The following is a 20,702-nucleotide window of genomic DNA, read 5'->3' on the forward strand; positions in this document are numbered from 1 at the left end:
CCAGACCCAAAGAAACATGGACTCTATGGTTTCCCTCATAGGGAATAATTAGTACCGGTTTAGGCTAGTCACAGCAGAGGATCACAAGAGCCCAATAGCTATGCCATTATGAACACATAAGATGATGCTAAGTGAAATGAACTCCACATTATGGAAACGAGTGTTGTTACATCACTATTATAATTATTTTCAACATGCCATGAATATACTGAGTATAGATATTCAGGAAGCAGGTCTTCTACCTTGCTATAGTATTGAACAGAAGAAATATATTAGCTCTTGAAAGTTAGCTAATAAATGTTATAGAGAAAAACGTACAAGCTACCTAGAGTTAAGAGAATGTATGTTTGTGTGTGCATGTGTCTCTACAGAAGAAAACACCACCAAATATCCTTTGAAAGAATAGGAATGTCATTTCCCTATTCATCAAACACAATTTATTCTTATTAAGGAATGAAAAGAGTCTAAATTCTAACACTGAAAAGGACAAGCAGAACTACTTCTTAATTCTCACTAATAATTCAATAATTCAGAAAAGAAAAATTCCACCTTACATAATATAATAATGCTTCCCTTTCACCAGAATGGCTAAAAAAATTGAGATAACATATGAAGCAAATGTCACACAATATGTAGGAAAACTAGAGTTCCCCCTAATTATATGAGATTAGAAATTCATGCTGCCACTTTTCTGAATATTTTTATTATCATATAGTTAGTTGCATAAGAGGTTTCATGATGATACCTTCATACAAATATACAACACATTCATTCACCCCTCTTCTTAAAGCAATTTCATTGTTTAATGTTGTATTTTCATATGAAGTATTTCAACCATATTCACCTCTCTCCTTTCATCTTCCCTACTGGTACCCATATCCAAGCAAGTTCTAATTTACAGTGTCATTTTTTTTTTCCTGGAACTGAAGTTGGAACCAGAGACCTTATGTTCTCCCTTGGCTTTCCCACTCATGACTGGCACTCTCCCACTTGAGCCATGTTTCTACTTCCAGCTTTTTGCTGCTTATTTGCAGTTAAGAGTCTCTTGGATTTGCCCAGCTGGTTCTTAACCAAAATTCCCAGGTCTAAGCATTCTAAGTGCCTAGGGTTATAGGTATGATCCACCAGTACCAACCTCTGCCATTCCTCTTTAAGGACTAGATTTTGCATATGAGGGAAGATGTGAAATGTTCTTTTTGGTCCTGCTTATTTCACTTACCACAATCATATCTAGTATCATCCATTTTCCTATAAATAGCATTATTCACATTTGTAGCTGAATAATATTCCACTTCGCATGCATGTGCACACACACATATTATATTCCAATGATAATTGGAAAACTAATAAATAACTATGCAGTCCTTAAAAATCACCTAATTACCTCAAAAAAAAAGAAGTTATTACTAGGGATAAAGGGCCATTACATAGCGTTAAAAAGAGGAGGTCCATTCTCCAAGAAGACATACTAATTCTTAACATGTATGCTGTATGCAGACAATATCTAGATGTGAGAGAAAAACTTACAGACTTAGAAATATTGACATGAACACTTCATCACCCCTCTAACAGAAGTGGGCTGACCCAGAAGGAAAACAGTACAATGAGGACATAGAGGAACTGAACTGTATCATCAATTAAATACTACATTCAATGGACATTGATAGACAACTTTTTATCTCCCCACTCACACCAAAAAAAAAAAAAAAAGAAGCAATAGAAAAGAGTATTTTTCTCAATTCTACATGGAACATTCATCAAGAACAGACCTAACTCCCGTCTAAAAACATATCTTAGAAATGGTATTCTTTTGTCTATCTTTTGTATGGTTTTACTCCTGATGTCACTGTAACTCTGTATATACATAGGGAAGGGAAAGGGAATATTAAAATGGAAAGACAAAGGATAAAAGGCAAACCAATGCAACAGCAATACTTACAAAACTATATGCTGTAAACCAACTGTACAAATCATGTGGAGGGGGGAGATGGGAAGGGAGGAAGACTGGGGAAAATGAGGGAGGAGGTAACAAGTTTAATAAGAAATGTACACATTGCCTTATGTACGAAATGTAACATCTCTGTACCTCATTTTGACAATAAGTAAATCAATTAATTTAAACAAAGAAATGGTATGTCCATTCAAACTCTAGTAGAATTAAACTAGAAATCAATACACAAAGATAGCTGGAAAATCCCCAAGACTTAAAGATTAAACACACTCCTAGAAAACAAAAAAATTAAAGGAGAAATATGAAAATATCTTAAAGTAAATGGGAATAGAAACACAACTTAATAAAATTTTTGGAGTATTTCAAAAGCAATCTCTGGGTCAATTAGTAACAACAAATGTATACAGCTAACTCTGTTTTCATGGGTTGAGTGCTCACTAAGTCAAACCACAGACTGCAAGTACTGGAAAAAAATATTGACTCTATACAGAATACTACAAACTGCTTCCCTTTGTTTTATTTTGCTTATTTGAGTTTTAGGTGGTACTAGGGTAGAACTCAGGGCCTAACCAGTTGAGCCATACCCTAAGTCCTTTTTTGCTTTAGTTATTTTTGAGATAAGAGTTTTATGTGTTTGCCCAGGGCTGGGCTTAGGCTGCAATCTTTTTACGCATGCTCTTGATTAGTGGGGAATACAGACTTGTACCACAATACACAGCCTACTTGTTGAAATGAGGTCTGAGCTGTCCTTGAACTTCAATTTTCGCAATCTCCATTTTCTAAGTAATTGGGAAGACTTTTCTCAGCATTATCCTCTATAACAATTATTTATTTGGCTTTACACAGTGATTTTACAGCGACTTCATGTATGGAGGAGTGCATGAAAATCCTATGTCCTACTAAATAAGGGACTTGAGTGCCAACAAATTCTGGCATCCACAGGGAATTCTACAACCAAACCCATGACACCAGAGTTGACAGGTTTAAAGTATACTGGTTGCTCATGCCTATAACCCTAGATACTTGGGCATTGAAATCTTAGGACTGAAATTCAAAGCTAGCCCAGGCAAGAAAGTCCCTGAGACTCTTATCTTTAACCACCAGAAAACAAAGTAGAACAGTGGCTCAAAGTGGTAGAGACCTAGCCTTGAGCACAAAAGCTCAAGAATAGTGCCCAGGTCCTGAATTCAAGCCCTAGTAGTGGCACACACACAAAAAATAATAATAGTAAGATAAAGTGCATATGTGGCATTATGTTAAAATTAAGAATTTCAACTGATCAGAAAATGTCTAAGAAATCAAAAACAATGTCATAAAATGGGAGGAGGTATTTGTAATATGTACTAAAAGGTCAAATGCAGACAAAAAATTTCTTACAATCATTTTTAAAGGACATATATTCTAGTAAATGTGTGTGTATACACACACACACACACATATGCAAGACTTGACCCAAGACTTCACAAACAGGGATATCTAGATGGCCAGTAAGCTTATGAAAATGTATACAATATCATTAATCATCAGAGAAACAAAAGAATGTTAAAGCTGCAATGAAATAGAGCTTCCATCGTACCAGAATGCTAAAATTAAAAAAAAAAAAGACTGAAAAAAATGTTAACAGAGTAGTCAGGGATATAACATTCCTATTAGGAGTTTAAGATGTCATACCACTTTAGAAAATAGCTGGCATTCACTAAGGCTGAACACAGGCTTACTCTCTGATTCACTAATTCACATTTATGCACACATACATATGTATACAAAGACTAGTTCATAACATCAGTACCAATAGTAGCAAAACCTGGAGACAAATGTACATCAGTCCAGGTGCCAGTGGCTCATGCCTGTAATCCTATCTACTCAGAAGGCTGAGATCTGAGGATCACAGTCTGAAGACAGGCTGACCAGAAAAGTGTAAGACTCTTACTTACCTCCAACTAACCACCAAGAAGCTGGAAGTAGAGCTGTAGCTCCAGTGATAGTGCTAGCCTTGAGCAAGAAAAACTCAGGGACAGTGCCCAGGCCTTGATTTCAAGTCCCAGGACTGACAAAAGAAAAAAGACCGAGAATCAAACATCTAAGCTTTCACCTTAGGAAATGATGAGAAAAGGAGGAGGAATCTGTCTCATGCCTGTAATCTTAGCTACTCGGAAAGCTGAGATCTGAGGATCACAGCCTGAAACCAACATGGGCAGAAAGTCCCCATCAGTCACTTACCTCCAATTAACCACTCAAAACCAGAAGTAGAGCTGTGGCTCAAGTGGTGGAGCACTAGTCTTGAGTACAAAGAGGCTCAAGGAAGGCACTCAGGCCCTGAGTTCAAGCACTACAACCAAAAAAAAAAAAAGTGGAAGAGGAGTACAAAGAAAGGAGGAACAACAACAAAAAACTACAACCTAGAGTGAATTCAATATTGGAGGAAATAAAAATAAAGAGAAACCAAACAAAATTATCAAGAAAACAAAATTATCAAGAAAAACATCAGCAAAATCAAATGCTGATTTCTTTAAGATCAATGAAATCAACAGGCTTCTAGCCAAGCTAAGAAAATAAATGAATGAATAAATAAGATACAAATTGCTAACATGAGAAATAAAGGAGGAAACACTTCAACCAATGAAGATTAAGTAGATAATAATATAACTAATTCAATGTGATGATCTACATGAAATGAAGCAATGAAAGATACTACCTGCAAATTTCACACAATAAAAAAATACCAATCATCAGAAAAGGTCTATGATCTACTAATGAGCTGGATCAATAACCTTTTAAAACAGAAAGCACGAGAACAGATTCTATACCAACAAATCAACAAAGAAATATTTATGATCCTATCAGTATATGCATAGAAGCATTTGATAAAATCCAACAACTCCCTCCATAATAAATCCTAGGAAAAGTAGAAACAGCCAAGTTAATTCAAAAAGAAAACCTAAAAAATTATCTTCACTAATATCATACTTAGTGATGACAAACTTGAAGCTTTTCCATGAAAATCAGAAATAAGGAAAGGATGTCTCATCTCACAACTACCTTACCACAATATACCAGAACAAAGGGATGAGGGAGAGTAAGGATTGAAAAGAAAGAAAGGTAACTATGCATGTACATATATGAATCAGAACATTATTAATTCAATGAACAATTGTGTAAAGGATGAATACGATTAACATATGGAAGTCAATTACTTTCCCTATTCCTATTTTTTCAGTGATGAGCAAGTAAAATCTGGAATTTAAAGTACTATATCATCTACATTAGCCCTGAAAACAAATATTTTATAAATAAAAATCTAATAAAATACACAATATCCATATGAGGAAACTACTAATCTGATTAAGAAAATTAAAGAACTAAATAAATGGTGAGATATTTCATATTAATGAGAGAAATGAGGTAAGAGAAATGAGAGGACAGGGAAATAAAAGGCAATAAATATTAAAAAAAGGATCAGACTAAGATATTAAAATAAAGTAAAAACTGAAAAACTCTGCCCTCCCATCACCCACTTTCCAGTGTTAAGTAACAAGAGTAAGATGATATAAAGGAGTTTACCTACATCTTCCTTCCCCTTTGAGATATTAAGAAACTACAAACTCTTCACTCACAATCAGAGAAACGGAACTGCAATGCAGGTCTGGTGGAAGGAAGAAAGGAAGGGAGGGAGGGAAGGAGGGAAGGAGGAAAGAAGGGAGGGAAGAAGGGAAGGGGAAAAGAGAAAATAGAAAAAGTTATTGTCCCTGGGTAGGCCTAAATAACATCTGCATGGTTTAGATAAACAGCACTCAGCAATCCTAAACCAATCTCTAAGGAGTCAAGAATGCTCTAAGTCTTGACACTTGTATTCCTCAGCTCAGAAAGTATAAAGACAATAGATAAGAACTAGCATGTTAAACTAAATAAATAAATAAACAAAATACTGGGACGTGATAAAATATACAGACAGGTCTCTAGGAATTTACACAGAGAGCCCAAAGGAGGATTCTCAGAAAAAGATCCAAAGGCACAATAACTATGTGCATCTGATCATATAAAATAATATTTATCAAAATGAACTCTAGAAAATGAAATAAGAGGGTTTTTTTTTTCTTGGTTGTTTTTTGTTCTCTCTTCCTTTTGTTCTCTTTGTTCTTTTATCTGTCTTTAGGAGGGTAAGGAGGAGCACAGAAATGGTGGGACAGAGGATGAACAAATGCAGCAGTAATACTCACTAGATACTGTTGAAAATTAACTACACAACTTGTGGACAGGGACAGGAGGGAAAAGCTGGGAGAGAGCCAGGGAAGGGTGACATTGTTTAAAAAAAAATGGACCCTTTATCTGATTTATGTAACTGTAACCCCTCTAACATCACCTTTACAATAACAATTAAAAAAAAAAAAGAGCGAGCATCAAGAGTCTTTACTCCTATTTCCTGTGTAGGAAATAAGAAATGCTTCTCACTTTGTCCCCATTTCTCGCCATTTTAACTTGGTATACTAAAATAAATCCTTGTCAAAACTTCTACCCTTGTGAGATTCTCCTTGTTATGAAAATTCTTTTCAGAGGCTGGGGATATGGCCTAGTGGCAAGAGAGCTTGCCGCGTATACATGAGGCCCTGGGTTCGATTTCCCAGCACCACATATACAGAAAACGGCCAGAAGTGGCGCTGTGGCTCAAGTGGCAGAGTGCTAGCCTTGAGCAAAAGGAAGCCAGGGACAGTGCTCAGGCCCTGAGTCCAAGGCCCAGGACTGGCCAAAAAAAAAAAAAAAAAATTCTTTTCATATGTGAACTTCAGAAAGTTTCTATGCTTTTGGCTTTTGCATGGAAACTTGAAAGCTAAGGACATCCCTCAGCCCTCATCTGAAAACAGAAAGACTACATTGTTGTCAATTCTCAACTTGATCTAGATTTAATAAATCCCGGTCCAAATGCCAGAAAATTCTTCTTGGAGTTATCAACAAACTGATTCTAAAGTTTGTATATCAGGAAAAAGCCCCTGAACAGCCAACACTGAATTCAGTAGAGGATTGACACAACTTCACTTTTAAGATTCAGTAAACATCTACAATAATTAGGACAGTTACATACTGATGAAAGGATAACTCAATTGAAGTGAAACAGACCACACAAGTATGATTAAGTGATCTCTGATAAAGGAAAAAGGTGACACAAGGAAGCTAATACTGTTATAAGTGTGATCACAAACTATTGTCTACACACCCAACAAAGGACACTTTTGTAAAGAGATGTGATAAGGAAAGTGGAAGCCCAAGCCCATAGACTAAGGAATGGAGTCTAGTTCAAGAATTTTTATGATGCTTGATGGACCACCCACAGGTCCATAAGGTGGGGCCAAAAGCTCTAATCCTCCAATGAGTCCTCATGGTGGCTGACCTCATTTTGCGATTATCTAGGGGACTGGACTCTTATTTACATCATGAGCATGAACTCCAGTTATCAAAGTGGGTCATTATGAATAAAATATGGTCTTACTACTCTGGAAAATTCAAGAGGTTTAGGAGCTACCTGTGAAAGAATCTGAGGCAAAGAAATGTGTTTCACACTACACAATGTTTTTTTCCTAAATGGTGCTGCGATAACTAAACATACACAAAGGAAAAAAAAAACAAGCAAAATAAAAAACCTAGACACAGATCTAATACCCTTCACAAAAACTATGGATCATATACCTAATTGTAAATGTTGAACTATAAAACTCCTAGAAGATAACAGTGGAGGAAACTGTCAAAATAATGAAAAGACAAAGCACAGAGTTCTGGAAATACTTGTAAAGAATACAACTAATAAGGATTTACAATACAAAACATATAAGAACTGTTAAAGTTCAACAATAAGAAATCAACTGAAAAATGAATACTACCTTAATAGACATTTTAGGAAGGAAGGTATAATCAAACATAAGACTCTCCACATCCTAGGTCACCAGGGAAATGAAAATGGAAACAATGAGATACCCCTATGCATACATTAGAATGAATGAAACAAAACACTGACAACACCAAATAAGAGAAAAGGATGTGGAACTACAGGGACTTTCTTACTGACTTGCTCATGGGAATACAAATGACACAAGTAGTTTGGAGGATACTTTGGTAGTTTCTAAAAAAACTAAAAACACTCTTACCACCTAGCAATTATTATCCAAAGGACTTAAAATTTCATGACTACCCAAAAATCTTACACAAGGCTGGTTCATAGCAGTTTTCTTTTTATAACTGTCAAAACCTTTACCAAGATGTCTTTACTAGGACAAATAAAGTGTGGTATATCCAGTCCATAGTGTTTCTCAGAATAAAAAAGAATTACCTACCAAGCCATAGGGAAATACAGTGGAAATATAAATGGATACTAAATGAAAGAAACTAATAGGAAAAGGGCAACACTGTATGATTCCGTCTATGTAACATCTTGGAAAGGTCAAAAGACATAGTCACTAATAATAAGAACAACAATAATCATAATGCAGTGGTCACCAGAGATTGGGGAGGGAGAGATGAAAAGGAACGTGTGCATGGGCTTGCTAGCATGGTCTCAAACTCAGGGCTTAAAGCTCCATTTGCTTGCTCACAGCTGCCACTCTACATGAGTACAATTCAAGTACAGCATTTTTCTGGTTAACTGAAGATCGATTCTAATAGATTTTTCTTCCCAGGTTGGCTTCAAACATCAACTCTCCAAGTCTCAGTTACTTGAGTGATTAAGTATTACAGCCATGAGCCACTGGTACCCAGCTCACAAAAAAGATTTTTAAAGGTAATAGCCCTACTTTGTATGACACTGTAATGATGGGCATACATCCTGAATTTGTCCAAATCCATAGAATATACAATTCAATGACAAAAAAGTTTGCTAAATTTCATGTCCAGCAAAAAGATACACTAGAGGTGTGACTCAGGTGGTAGAGAGGCAGCCAAGCAAGCAAACTGAGTAAGCACAACACCCCAATTCAAATCCTAGTTCTGGGGGGAAAAAAATCAAAAACTAAAAAGCAGAAGAAAGGTGGAGGAGGAGCAGCAGCAGCAGGGCACTGGTGGCTCATGCCTATAATCCCAGAGGATTACAATCACAAGAGGCTGAGATCTGAGGATCATGGTTCAAAGCCAGCCCAGGCTCTTATCTCCAACTAAATCACAGAAAAAAAAGCTGGAAATCGTGGCTAATGCCAGTAATCCATAATCCTACTTACTCCGGAGGCTGAGATCTAAATATTGCAATTCAAAGTCAGCCCTGACTGGAAAGTCCATTAAGACTCATTTCCAATTAACCAGCAAAAAATACAAAGTACAGCTATGACTCGAGCAATAAAGCATCAGCAGTGAGCAAAAAAGCTGAGGGACAGCGCCCAAGTTCTCCATGACCTACACCAAAAATAAAAAGAAAGAAAGAAAGAAAGAAAGAAAGAAAGAAAGAAAGAAAGAAAGAAAGAAAGAAAGAAAGAAAGAAAGAAAGAAAGAAAGAAAGAAAGAAAGAAAGAGGACGAATGGGAGGAAGGAAAGAAAAGAGGGGAAAGAAAAAAAATATGTACACCTCCACACCCAGGTGTGTAAAAAATGTTGAAACCTGCTAGATTCTATGTCAAATTCAGCCTCACATAATTACACAATTCAGAACATGCTATTAATTAAGGATGAATAGCCATAATAATATGTGAAAACCATGAAGTTCTTTTATAAGTATTTAGTAAGACCTACAAAGCTAAAAATCAAGGGGAAGACAAAAACAAAAGTTATTAAGGTCAGTATAAAAACTGTAAATTAAAAATTTGAAAGTTATCATTTTCTTAACATAAAGGTAAAGACTGCCTTAATCAGAATAATAACAGGAATTTTAATAGCAAATGTTAAGAGTTTATTCTTTTTTAAGTCAGATGCCTTCTACTCCATTTATTGATTTGTGTTTTTTTTAATCTATTTTGCTGGTTGTGGTGGTAATATCCTGTAATTCTAGTACTTGGAGAACTAGAAATTCATGCACAGCCTGGGCTACACCGGAAACCCTGTCGATAAAAGTAGTCAGGCAGGGGCTGGGAATATGGCCTAGTAGTAAAGTGCTTGTCTCATATACATGAAGCCCTGGGTTCAATTCCTCAGCACCACATATATAGAAAAAGCTGGAAGTGGCGCTGTGGCTCAAGTGGCACAGTGCTAGCCTTGAGCAAAAAGAAGCCAGAGACAGTGCTCAGGCCCTGAGTTCAAGCGCCAGGACTGGCAAAAAAAAAAAAAAAAAAGTAGTCATGCACCAGTGTCTAATGCCTATAATCCTAGGTACTCAATAGACTGAGATATGGGGATGGCAGTTCAAAGCTAACCCAGGTAAGAGAATCTCTTATCTCTAATTAATCACGAACATACTGGAAGAAGTGTGCTCACATAGTAGAGTGCTAACTTTGGGAGGGAGGGGGGCACCAGAAAGCCCCAAAGTTCAGGGATGGTGCCCAGGCTTTGGGTTCAAGCCACATGACCAGCATAAGAAAAATAAACAGACAAAACCCATTTATCTTCATTTTCTCTTCTAATTCACTATTTCCTATTAGATATTGACTTTATTAATTAAAGTTTCACAACTGTGTGTGTTCACAATTCCTGTGTGTTTTCAGACCTCCTGAAATACCATTTCTCTATACACTACCATTCCATTGCCCTCTCCACCTACGTTCTAGTTGCTTTTCAGGAAGACTGCCCCAGTGCCATTTGCTTTCAAAAGACTTTCCTGATGCCCCTTCTCTGTGCTTCAAGGCAAACCCTGAGTATACTGCTAGGACAGCATTACTCATACTGTGTACCCATTTTACCTAGTCCCCTCAGTTCTAATCACATACCTACAAGTATAGAATTCAGTGTCTCATCAATGGGGGGGGGGGGGAAGATATCTTACCCAATAACAACTTATTCAGTTATTTTTAAATGGTTTATATTATGTGTAGAATATCCAGATGGTGATAAACAGGAACACTGGCCTGAGCTCAGAAAAGAAGATATAGCTCATACTATAGATGTAATTTTATTCTAAATTTAGGGTTGTAGCTTTGGCAGTTTAAAACGTAATTCATCATCAAATTTATGGATGGAATAACTACTGAGAAACTCAAATTGTTCGCTGATTTCTCAGCTGCATTCAAAATAGCTGACTGGCACTCCCATCTTTTTTTTTTTTGGCCAGTCCTGGGCCTTGGACTCAGGACCTGAGCACTGTCCCTGGCTTCTTCCCGCTCAAGGCTAGCACTCTGCCACTTGAGCCACAGCGCCGCTTCTGGCCGTTTTCTGTATATGTGGTGCTGGGGAATCGAACCTAGGGCCTCGTGTATATGAGGCAGGCACTCTTGCCACTAGGCTATATCCCCAGCCCACTCCCATCTTTTTCATGTAGGCTATTCCTTGGTTTCAGTGATGTCCTCAAAAATTTCCTCCAATGTTCTCAGGACCCTTTTTGCCTTTTTCCCACTATGTAAGTGTCATAGAATCATTAGGCCAAGGCTCAAACCGTCTTATCCTCTAGCTTTTTCCCCCCCAGGTATTCTCACCCTCCACCCCAAGGCATTAATTATAAACTATATGTAACTATTCCTAAATTCATCTGCAGTTCAAATCTCTTTCTTGACATCAAAACTACTTCAAGACATCTAGATCTCTCTCCCTCTCTCAAGTGTAATTTTTTTTATGTTCTGCTTTAAGTGATTTATTTGGACCTAATAAGTAAATAAACTATGACAGCATCTAAGCCTGTCAAAAATAAGTGAACAAAACACCAAAAAATGCACATGTACATATCATATAGGGAAAATGGGTCTGGGAAAGAATACAGTAGTTTTTAGGCAATATAAATCACTGAGAATCTTTGATAAACACAATCAGCATTTAACACCATGATTAGTACTTCTCCATTCCTGATACTACTTAATTAAAATCCTGCTACTCCTCCTCCAGTATCTCTGTCTTAGAGATAAGAACCCCGAAAATCAGCTTTGTCTTTTCCTTAGGCTCCCAAATATAATCCATTACCAAACCACTTTTACCTCCCAAATATTGTTAAACTGGGCTTCTTTATCACCAATACTATTACTGTGGAGAAAGGTTCCATCATTCTTCATCAACTCCCTCCAGGCCTTCCCTCCTCCACTGTGCTATGAGATCCAAGTGGTGCTTAGGATAGAAGGCAGGGCCCTGAATTCTTGTATACGCTATTTAAATGGTATACCACGGAGCTACATCCCCAGCCCTCTAACTCATATCTGAACACCATGTCAGTATCTGTTCTGTGAGCTAATAACTGGACCATAAGCTTAGAAACTTTTATCCATCTGACACACCAAAGCATATATTTTAGTGAATGTTGCTAAAGTATCAATACAAACCAGAAACTAAAATAAAAGTGGTCCTTCACCACAGGTAACTTTGAGAGGCATAGACCTAATTGTTCTCTTTGCATGCACCTTTTGCCAATGTGCTCTCTACCTAGCAACCAATGATATTTTTAAAGCAAAAAAATCTGATTTACTGAGTGGCTTAACATTCTCTACTGATTCAGTTTGCTTTTAGGATTAAATTCAAAATGCTTAACATGGATATTGGCCATTGTGATCTTCTTTAGTCTCACTTCCTATAAAACTACTCTAACATGCTAAGGTCCACAGTTTCAGAAAGGTGGAATAACCAGCATCATTGGGTTACTACAGTTCACTCTATATTTCAGACTAAAAGTCAGTTCTACAGAGAACCATTCCATAATCGATTAGTGGGCTTCACTGTTTACAATAATTTCCACTGAAGCAGTTATCATATCTAAATATTATTTTTGTAATGTTTTTTGTTTCTTTATGCCCCAGCTGAGTTCTGCCTACAGCAATACGGGTACTGTCTTACCACTAACATGACACCATTGTCTAGCACAGTTTCTGGCACAGATGAGCCATTTAATAAACTCTTGCTAGGTAAGCAAATCCAAACCAGGAAAAAAACAATTAATGAATAGAACCACCCAATATAAGTGCCTACAATAACTGTATGTATAAAGCTTGTGATAGAACTGGGTATACCAGATGTTTTACAAAAGTTTATCTTTTCTTTCTCTAAACAATCTTAAAAAGATAAGGAAATTCAGTGGTCAATGGTTGAGATTAAATTTTAAAAAGCAAAAAGCAGGTTCTCCTAACATACAGAATCTTACCTAAAGTAATCAACAAGGAAGTAACAAAGGCAACAGAGTCAGAAACAGACTCTGGAGTCATTCTGCCCACTGCTTTGCTTACTGACCTGTACCATTTTGTGGAAGTTGAGTAATCTGTATTTCAAGTTCCTCCTTTGAAAAATAGAGATAATAAAGTCTATGTTGAAGATGACTGAGACTAGGGGTGGGAGGCATGGTCAACAGTAGAGTGCCTGTAGCAAGCACAATGCCCTGAGTTCAAATCCTCACTACTATCAAAGAAATAAACAGGATCATTGAGTTTAATATATAAATATTGTGAAACAGTACTTGGCAGTGTTTTAATTATGAGCTATTGCTGTTATCTTTAATAACCAATCCTCACTTAAATTTTATCTACTTTACTGTCAGAAGTACCATACTACAATATAAATTGAAAAAAAAAAAGCAAAGGTCACATTATTACAATTATTATTTGATAGAGCTTTTTCCAACCAGGTCTCTGTGGGAATAAAGGCCTACAAAGACTGATTTATGGGACTATTCAGTTCACTCAATAATAGTGCATACCTAGTACCACTAAAGGTGCTCAAGAGATGAAGTCATTCATTACACACCTTGAACTTGAGTATTATATACAGACTGATTTTAAATGGGATCACGTAAGGCCCTCAGGTGTCCCTAACGCTAGGCCCACAGCAGGTACTTTTTAAATAGTGTTGGAAAAAATTAATCTTTACAAAACCAGAAGTATCATGTTAAAACCTGGGTTAATTTTTCTTTATTCCTTCAAAGTTTTCTGTAATCTTTAAGCCAGATTCTTAGGGGAGACATTTTTCTTCCAATTGTGCTGCCTATATTATTCCAAATCCAATATTCACAATGGAGACACTAGAAAACCAGGAAGCAATTTTTTTTTTACAGACATGGGACAGCAAAAGATATTTAGTTTGTTCAAGGGCAAGGAAGAGCCTTCCCTTCTCAAAAACAGTATCACTCAGTATGAAGCACATTGCTTTACTGGTGCAAAATGATCTGGGGGCTACAAATAGGCAAACAGTTCCATTTCAATACCTAAATATGTACATATTCCACAAGTAGGGCATTTTTTACATAGAATAACAGATAATAACAGAGATTTCAGATTTTTACTTCAATTTAAAGATATATGAAGTAACATTAAGATGTAAACAAATATGGTAAAAATTTGGTTAAAAATCAAGCAAAGGTATGTAATTACGAATCAATGTAACAAGTTAAAAAGAGAAAATTAAGTTCTATTTAGTGATTAAAATTTTAAGCCAAATGGGCTTGAGGAATATCCTTCCCACAAGTTTTAAGTGTTTTGTTAGCACTAAAATCATTGTGTGTAAAACCTTCACTACCCATTATGTGTAAAACCTCCACTATCCAAATTGCCACATAGTACAACTTCATTCTTTTTCAAAGCTATAATCACGTTTTAGAAGTTCCAAATAGATACCTTAAATAGGAATGAATATATCTGAGCAGCTAACCTGTGTTTTTCGATTGAGAAAATAACTATGCAATAAGGATGCAGACATCCTATGTACCAAAGAGGTGTTAAACAAAAAGAAAGCAGCTTTCCAGTACCATCTTTGACTAAGAACTAAACTATCAATAGCCAAAACAAGTCAAAGAAGTAATAAAGGTAACATTTATCAAGAGTTACCATGTGCCAGGCACTAAGCACTTTACCTTCATTGACTGGCATAATCACTACCATCCTGAGGTTTATGAATAAATTCACTTTATAAGAATACTACAGACCAGAGAACAGAGAAGTAACTTACCAAAAGCTAGAGCTGGCAGATGCCAGAGCAGGAGTTTAGACTCTGGCAATCACACTACAAAGTCTGACCTCTTAACCACGAAGCCACATCAATCTTAAAAAATGATGGGAGAATTTGAAATAAAGCCCAAGTCCAAGTCTGGTGAGTGAGATATGTATCAGTTTCTAAGGTATAAACCTTTCACCACTTTATTTTCTAGTCCTAGAAACAGTGTAATTAATTGTAAGGAAAATGTGAAAAGACTACCATAATCTGGAAAACTCGGCTCCGGACTGTTCAAATACAGATAAAATCATCAGAAAGAATGGCAGATGGCTGCAGAATATTTACAGTCCTGAAAGATTAAGTAAGCAAGGTTAGGAGCAGAAGGTGAATCTCACTACTGGACTGTAACTACTGTGAGGGAGAAAATTCCTCTAACCCTTTCTTTTATGTCAGCCAGCACCAAAACATGTTACATTCAAGACCGATGAATAAAGAGGGGAAAGGGCAACAGCAACAACAAGAAAGTCAAGATACGGATCTCCAATACTCGGTCCCAGAGATTAGCTGGAGGCACTTTTGCTGAATGTTGAGAATTTACGAGAAAGCAAGTGTTTCTGCTTGGAGATTGAGGGCATGAGCACTGGGGTGGAGGCACTGCGTGGTCCGGAGAGCAGAGGGCTCACGGGAAAACAGACACAGACCACAGGGTATTTGGATGTGAAAGCGGCGGGGGGGGGGGGGGGGAGGGAGGGGGCGGGGCGTCTTGTGGCTGTGAGCAGTGCAGGGAGGGTGGGAGAGCCAGGAGGGTGGAAAAAAGAGGCTGGCCGGCACAGAGCACCTCCGGGAGGAAGACAAGACATTTGGACTGGAGAAAAAGGAGCGAGGCCGGTGGAGAAAACTAAGGGGGAGAAGGGAGCTCCTGGTTAGGCGAAGGCCGGGGAGATCCAGGAGGGAAGCCGCCATCCCCAGGAGAGGACGGGCGCCGGGTGGGGGTGGGGTGCGGGGAGGAGGGGCAGATAGGGAGGAGGTCGGGGAGGAAGAGGTTGGCGAGGAGAGGCCAGAAAGGAGGACCGGGGAGAACGAAGAGGAAAAGGATGGGAGGAGGGAGGATGCGGAGGGGGCAGCGGCGGGAGCGGGCCGATTCCCCGCACCGCGGAGGCCGCCGGCGGGCGGGCGGGCCGCGCGAGGACCCTGAGGACCCGGGGCAGGGGGGTCACCTACCCGACGTGCGGAGCGGCGGCGCGCGGCCCCAGGCGGCGGCTCCCCTCCAGCCGAGGCGGTGGCCGCAGTGGCCCTGGGAGCCGTGGCTGTGGCGGAGGCAGCGGCGGGAGAGGGCGATGGCGGCGAGTCCCTGTGGCGGCCGCCTCTGCCGAGCCGCATCCCTCCGCCCCAGTCTGCCTTCCTTCCCAATCTCCAGCTCCTAAACTTCTTCCCCGGGATAAACAAACCCGCCGCCAGGGGCGGCCGCCTCCGCCGCTCCCGCCCCCGCGCACCCCGCCCCCCCCACCCCGCCCCGGGCCCGTCCGGGCTCCAGCTTCCGAGTTAGGACTCCAGCCTCAGCCCTGCCCGCCGGGGCGTGTGCGCGTGCGCGCAGCGGCGCGCCGGCTCTTCCTGCTCCCCCCCCCACCTCCCGCGCCGGCCACTTCCGGGAGGGCGGTTCCGCCGCCGGATTTTAGGAACTGTCTGCTACACCGTCTCTGGGCGGGCTGGGCGTGGGACTTACCCCGGATAGAAAAAGCGTGGCCCTGGCTTTGCCCATCAGAAAAGCCTTCCCTGCCTAAAAAGCCCACCTGGACCCTCCAAGTGCCTCTGATGCAACAACAAAGACGTGAGTGGCAGCGGCCGTCTGTGCGCCCCGCGCGCAGGACTGTGTCTGCCTTCAAAGCCAAAGGTGCAACTTTGGCTGAACTCCTGGCGTGAACCCAGAACTCCCAACAGCTGACAGGAACAGCTGTATGGAGGCCGGGCTGGGATGGACAGCCAAGGACCGGGAAGTTTTCCTCGCGGGGAGAGGAGCTTGTGACAGGCAGAAGACCGGGAGGCAGCCCAAGCCTACTTGTGGGAATTCCAGAGGGACTGTCCCGTCTCTTCAGCCACTTACAATTTAAAGGAAGGGACAACAACAGTACTTTCATTCCACTAACAGAAGATGACATATGTATGATCTGACACCCAGGAGGGAACTGCAGAAGTTTGAAGGTCCAACAGTTCCAATTTTGTCAGAGCTTCCAGCTCATTTTATTTCAACTGCATTAACCAGCTTTTTTCCCTCCTTGGTAAATACTGGAGTTTAATTTCCATAATTGCTAAGGAAGCAGTCTAACCCTTGAGCCATACCTCCAAGTCCTTGTTGTTTTAGTCAGCATTTAGTTTAGTTTTATTTTTAGTTAGGGTGTCAAAGCTTTTGGCCAGGCCAGCCTTAGCTCAGATCCTCTTACCTCAACTACCCAAGTAGCTGCAATTTACAGATGTTTGCTTCAACACCCAGCTCATTATTCAACTCCTTTCTTAGAAAATGGAAAAAGGATAAAAATATTAAGTATTTACCTATGTGTGGAGCACTGTACAATGTCATCATATTTTGGGGGGGTGATGGAGATGATGGGGATGGAACCTAGGCTCTTTAGCCTGTTAGGCAATCAGTCTGCCATTCACCTACTTCCCCCATTCTGTGACATCTTTTTGTTTGTTTGCTGGTCTTGGTGCTTGAACTCAGAGCCTCAGCACTGTCCCCAAACCTCTGTTCTGAAGGCTTGCATTCTATCACTTGAACCACAGCATCACTTCTTGCTTTTTCTAAGTGCTATAGTTATTGGAGAAAAGAGTCTCATGGACTTTACTGTCCCGGCTGGCTTTGAACTGTGATCCTCAGAGCTCAGCCTCCTGAGTAACTAGGATCGCATGTGTTAGCTACCAGCACCTGGTTTGTGACATCTCTTTTTAATACTCTCAAGTTCATGAGAGAAATTATTCCCATTTTACACGTTAAACACCCATAACCAGAAAAATATCCAGAAGATACTAGACTTGTTCATGAGAACAGAAAGATAAGCTCACTTCAAATTAATATATGGCAGTCTTATACAGGTAGTTAAGAAAAAAAAATAGTTATATTCTTAGAATATAATCATTACCAGACATTTTCTTTCTTTTTTTTTTTTTTTGGCCAGTGCTGGGGCTTGGACTCAGGCCCTGAGCACTGTCCCTGGCTTCTTTTTTTTTGCTCAAGGCTAGCACTCTGCCACTTGAGCCACAGCGCCACTTCTGGCCATTTTCTGTATATGTGGTGCTGGGGAATCGAACCCAGGGCCTCATGTATATGAGGCAGGCACTCTTGCCACTAGGCCATATCCCCAGCCCATACCAGACATTTTCTGAAAGCCTTAGGATTAGATTTCCCAGTTGCATTGGGAGCTGGGTGTGTGGCACATTTCTTTAATCCTAAACAGGTGTCTTTGGGAGGATCAGAGTCCCAAGCCAACAGAATGAAGTTAGCAAAGGACCCTATCTGAAAAACAAACTAAAAGCACAATGACTGGGGTCATAGCTCACATGGTGGCACACATGCAGATAACCTGGAGTTGCATTGTTAGAATGTTTATATAGATCAAGGAGCTCTCAAACAACAACATAAACAAAACCCAGATATGGAGATGAACACTGAGGAAAAGGAAAAAAGAAATATTGGTGCAAACATTTCACCATCACCAGACCCCAACTAAAGACAAATTAAAAGCTGCCATACTCCTTGTGGCTATGTAATAACTTCATAATATGTGACCTCAGTTTACATGTCATTTTGGAACAAACTTTTTAGCTGTGTAAACCCATCAATGTTATAACAGCCCTTCTTTTCTGCTAATCAAATATTAAGCACCAATTGAAAGTCTGAATGCATCAACAATTAGGATTTAAGATATTACTGTTGATTTATAAATTTCTGCATTAAGATTTCCAATTGTTCTTCAGCATATTCCAATACGGACTTTTCCCTAAGTTTGATCTTGCCCTTGTTACAATATACCATGCTTTTTTCCTTTGAGTATTCAATGACCTTATCCTGTAATGAAGTGTTAAAATAATAAAGTGCTACTAAAGACTACAGGGATGGCAAGTAATACTAATAAGTATGTGTTTGACTTGTGAAATAAAAGATGAGTGCTGGATTACCAGTCCATGAAGAACTACCTTTCTTTGAATTTTCTACTTACTGAATACCTATTGGATACCTAACCAATTACAGTATGCTTTCCCTTTTTTCTGCCATAAGGAAAATATTTTTTAATGAAGAACTAAATAACAGTTCTATCACTAGTGAAAAGCATAGTGTTCTTTCAGAGTAGTATCAGGCTTATGGTACTTTTTCTCTTCTTAAATTTTCTCCTAAGGAACAAAACTCAGCCCTGTTTCTTTAAGTTCACACTTGTGATCAGAGATTTAAAATGACATTTGGCTTGTGTAATTAATGTGGAAGAAAGGGGAAGGACAACTCGTAAATTTTGTTTAAGTTAAATTTTAGGCCTTTTACATGGAAAGAAACACTAAAATCCATGTTTCATAACATTTTATTGTAATTTGTCATGTGCAGCATTTCATTTACTTGCCCTGTGTCTCCATTTCCTTCTACATTTCTGTCTTTTCACTTTTCTTGTGAATTTCTAGTCCTGTGGGCATTCTGTCCAGTCTACTCTAAAAGATGATTTTTTGTTTTTCTTCTGCCACCATAATGAAGAGAGTAAGGATGGATCTGCCATTAAAATGGCAGAATGCTACATTTTTATAGCCAGTCAATCAAATATTAATTTTAATCAGGTTTAAAATATTTTAAGGTCTTTAAAATTCTAGTAATTCTGGATTCTGTATCATTCGATACCTAAAGGGTTAGAAATGACCATTCCTCAGCTAGGGGAATGTATTATGTTGGAAAAGCCTTGGTTATGCTGCTGGTGAATTCCCCATTAACAATGCAGTAGAAAACAACAACAACAACATCATTTTATGTGTTCAGAAGGGCATAGCTATTGGGCTATTGTGATCTGTATGACTAGCCTAAAGCCGTACTAATTATTCCCTATGAGGGAAACCATAGTGTCCATGTTTCTTTGGGTCTGGCTTACTGTACTTAGTATAATTTATCCCAATAACTATGCCCTTATGAACACATAAGATGATGCTAAGTAAAATGAACTCCATGTTATGGAAACAACTGTTATATCATTGTTGTAATTATTTTCAACATGCCATGTGGAACCATAGCTTTTTTGTTTGTTTGTTTCTCTTGTATTCCCTTCCTGTGGTTGTATCCCCACTATCACTGTATCTCATCTGAGTACCCTATATACTGTATATACGTGCATTAGAACTAGGGAAGGAAAAGGGAATATCAAAATCGGGAGACAAAGGATAAAAAGACAAACGATTCCAAAAGCATTACTTACAAAAGCAATTGGTGTAAGCCAACTGTGCAGCTCATGGGGGGGGGGGGGGCGAGAAAGGGGAAAGGGAAGGGGGAGGCAGGGGAAAATGAAGGAGGAGGTAACAAGTTGAACAAGAAATGTACTCACGGCTTTATGTATGAAACTATAACCCCTCTGTACATCACTTTGACACTAAATAAGTAAATAATTTTTAAAGAAATATATATATAGTTTCTGCAACATTTTTCAAAGATTCTACAACATATCCTAGGCATTCCCTAAGGACTGTCACCCAAGTTACTTATTGTAGTTAGAAATCTTTGATTATACCGGGACCTATATGGTCACAGTTGCTATAATGTACCACAAAATGACTTCTACGG

The 20,702-nt window shown here is 39.1% G+C and overlaps 1 protein-coding gene across 2 annotated transcripts in view; it reads right to left on the reverse strand.

The window, feature by feature from the left end:
* The window catches only part of Spopl (speckle type BTB/POZ protein like), a 42,745-nt gene extending 26,362 nt beyond the window's left edge, over window positions 1–16,383 (reverse strand). For both annotated transcript variants that reach the window (XM_048345545.1, XM_048345544.1), the window contains exon 1: window positions 16,124–16,383. The gene's annotated coding sequence lies outside the window, so the exon portion shown is untranslated. The remainder of the gene's footprint in view (window positions 1–16,123) is intronic.
* Between the last annotated feature and the right edge of the window lie 4,319 nt (window positions 16,384–20,702).

Source organism: Perognathus longimembris, chromosome 4 (genome assembly GCF_023159225.1).
Source record: "Perognathus longimembris pacificus isolate PPM17 chromosome 4, ASM2315922v1, whole genome shotgun sequence".
Classification (NCBI taxonomy): Eukaryota; Metazoa; Chordata; class Mammalia; order Rodentia; family Heteromyidae; genus Perognathus; species Perognathus longimembris.